This window comes from Mauremys reevesii, linkage group 14, assembly GCF_016161935.1.
Source record: "Mauremys reevesii isolate NIE-2019 linkage group 14, ASM1616193v1, whole genome shotgun sequence".
Taxonomy (NCBI): Eukaryota; Metazoa; Chordata; order Testudines; family Geoemydidae; genus Mauremys; species Mauremys reevesii.
In genome coordinates this window covers 26,736,795-26,739,956 of record NC_052636.1, presented here as the reverse complement: position 1 = coordinate 26,739,956, position 3,162 = coordinate 26,736,795, and the positions used below count along the sequence as shown (strand labels likewise).

At 51.2% G+C, this 3,162-nt stretch overlaps 2 non-coding genes across 2 annotated transcripts; one reads left to right on the top strand and one right to left on the bottom strand.

Annotated features, from left to right (window-relative positions):
• The first annotated feature begins 575 nt into the window (after positions 1-575).
• Positions 576-648, top strand: TRNAV-AAC. The gene has a single exon. It is a non-coding gene; the product is annotated as a tRNA-Val (tRNA).
• A 1,401-nt stretch (positions 649-2,049) lies between these two features.
• On the bottom strand, positions 2,050-2,121 carry TRNAG-UCC. Its single transcript has one exon. It is a non-coding gene; the product is annotated as a tRNA-Gly (tRNA).
• Positions 2,122-3,162: the final 1,041 nt, after the last annotated feature.

Here is a 3,162-nt window from a genome sequence, read left to right as displayed (position 1 = left end):
TATTTCCCCATGTTTATTTGTCCCCCTACTGTTACTCACACCTTCTTGTCAACTGTGGGAAATGGGCCATCCTGATTGTCACTACAGGTTTTTTTCTCCTGCTGATAATAGCTCACCTTAACTGCTCACTCTCATTATAGTGTAGATGGCAACACCCATTTTTTCATGTTCTCTGTGTATATATATATCTCTTCCTGCTGTATTTTCCACTGTATGCATCTGATGAAGTGGATTTTAGCCCACGAAAGCTTATGCTCAAATAAGTTTGTTAGTCTCTAAGGTGCCACAAGTACTCCTCATTATTTTTGCAGATAAATTCATGGAGGTGAAGTCCATTAATGGCTATTAGGCAGCCTGGGTAAGGAATGGTGTCCCTAGCCTCTGTTTGTCAGAGGGTGGAGATGGATGGCAGGAGAGAGATCACTTGATCATTACCTGTTAGGTTCACTCCCTCTGGGGCACCTGGCATTGGCCACTGTTGGCAGATAGGATATGGGGTTGGATGGACCTTTGGTCTGACCCAGTCTGGCCATTCTTCTGTTCTTATGAAGGGAGGGGTAAAGCCCTGCAACAGAGTTTCTGTAGTGTAGTGGTTATCACGTTTGCCTAACACGCAAAAGGTCCCTGGTTCAAAACCAGGCAGAAACATGCTGGCTTAATTTTTGCCAACTCCTAGTGGCCTGTCCCTGCTGTTGTAGGAGCAGCAGTGATTTCTATGCTCAATAGTTCTGTTATACTTCCCCCATTCCCATTATTGTCTCCTCTCCCTCTCTGAATGCCTGTGAAGTGGCTTCCCCCCTCTCCCTCTCCCTCTCCCTCCCGCTCCCTCCTGCAATGCTTGTGGGATGAAGGGGCTGGTTGAACAGCTGGAAGATCAGAAGAGCTCCTAGACAGACAAGGTGTCTGGGACTCTCATTAGGCAGCACTCACACACCCAGAGCATGGACACTGCCCAAGGTGGAGTGTGACCCACCAGATGCAGCCAAGTCATCTCCAGTCACAGGCCATGAGGAGCAGGTCCTTAAAAGGGGAAGGGGCCCTGTGCTCAGGAGTCACTCACAAGCTTGTACCTCCAGTGAATGCCCTTCGCCCCGACCGCCTGGCCAGTGGTTCGCTGCGTTACAGTCCATCGCACCTCGGGAAGACTTACCTTCATCGCACCGTCCATCGTGGCGCTGTGGGACACTTACCTGGCAGAATCCTGTGCCTGCCTCTTGGCTTCCCAGTGGTGGCTATTTGCAGCCCAGGAGAAGAAGGATGGTGCTGGTGAAAGAAAGGCAAGCAAAGCACTGGGAGGAAATTTGGGTGTGGGCTCTGCGCTGGGGGTGGGGGTGGGGTGCAGGAGGGGTGGTGCAGCTCCCAAAGTGACCGGTACACACAACCCTCTGGCAGCAGCTCCTAGGTGGGTGGGGCCAGGGGATCTCCATGTGCTGCTGTCTGCAGGCGCTGCCCCCAGAGCTCCCATTGGCTACAGTTCCTGGCCAATGGGAGCTGCAGAGTTGGTGCTCGGGGCAGGGGCAGCATGTGGAGACACTCCCCCCACCCCAGGGGATGCTGGGACATGCCAGCCACTTCTGGGAGCGGCACGGAGGGACGGAGGTAGAGTGGGCAGGGAGCCACCTTAGTGCTGCTGGCACATCTCTGCACACCCGTTGTGGGGGGGAGGGGAGCAGAGGGCTTCCATGTGCTGCCTGGGGTAGGGGCAGAGCACGGAGCTGCCTCCGCTCCCGGGTCTATTACAGGAGTGGGTGGGTGGGGTCTTTTGGCCTGCAAGGTGCAGCAGGTCGGACTAGATGATCACACTGGTCCCTTCTGACCTTAAAGGCTCTGAGTCTAAAAGGGAGAGGGAAGTAAAGGAATTTTTTTTTTAAATAAACCAAGCATTGTAATACCAGGATGACTCCAACTGCTCATTGTATAGTCCCACCCCTTTCTTTCTCCACTGGGTGTTTAATGACCTGTTGGGATTCAGGACACTGATTTTCTCATTCCATTGATAAACTATGACTGAAACTAAACCAATTCCTAGTGGAGGAATCATCACATCATTGCATTAGCTGGGAATTGAACCCAAGTCAACTGCTTGGAAGGCAGCTATGCTCACCACTATACCACCAATGCATCTGGGGAAAGTTTCTGATTTTTCACACTTGGTGTCTGGTCACCTTACTTCTCAGCATGAGGCAAATGTCTCTGTGGTCTCTGCCATTCATGGTGGGGAGTTTCCCCACTGATAACAGTTCTTGCTGGGTTGGGGAGGGGAGAGAGAAGAGGCGTTTATTCTGTTTCATTCCTCTCCATTTTCTGTTCCTTCCCGTCCCTTCCAGGGTCCTCCCTTCCATTTCAGACTGTGCAGTGACACCCTCCCCGCACCCAGGACTCTCGAGCCTCTGGAGCAGCACGATCCCATGAGATCCTCAGTGACCAAGGGTCTTTTCCAACTTCCAGGAGACCCAGCTTGAGTCTAAAGGAAGCTCTGTTCCTTCCTGGGGATCCTCTGTCCCTTCATGGAGATCAAGATCATGAAGCCTCTGCCTTGCCTCCTGGGTCTGAATTAATGTCCCATTTCCCACTATCTGCTCGAAAGAAACATGTTTCTAACCCAGGTGAGCGGCGTTAATTCAGCTGGAATCCTTCACCCACATTCCTTAGGAGATACAGACTCTCTGTGACACAGACTGACTGGGGTTCATCTCTGCATGTCCCCAATGGGGAAGGAAAGACACTCAGGGCGAAGGAAGAAGATGGACAGAAGGAGTCAAATGGGGCTAGACCAGAATAGGACATTTTCTGCCTGTTAAAATATACTAGACTCTAATTGCTTAAAACAAAACAAAAACCCACCAGCTTCTGTGTGAACCATCAGTTTTTCACAGAGCAGCCAAAGTGGTGAAGCACAGACACACATAACCACCGACAGCCCAAGTTTGTCTAAGAAGCAACTATACTGGCTCATGCAGGGGGAAATACAGCTGTGGGTGTGAGTTCAGGCCTCACCCAGAGTGTTGGTTTTCATTAGCCACGGAGCTTCCCCCACTTCCTTTGCCCAATTCACATGGAAAGTGCCATAGGAGGGTGATGAGAGTAAATTCTAAACTCTGAAATGCGGAGGTTGGCCCAGAGATTGGGATAAGGGGTTTGAAGAGAAAAAGCTCTAAGAGT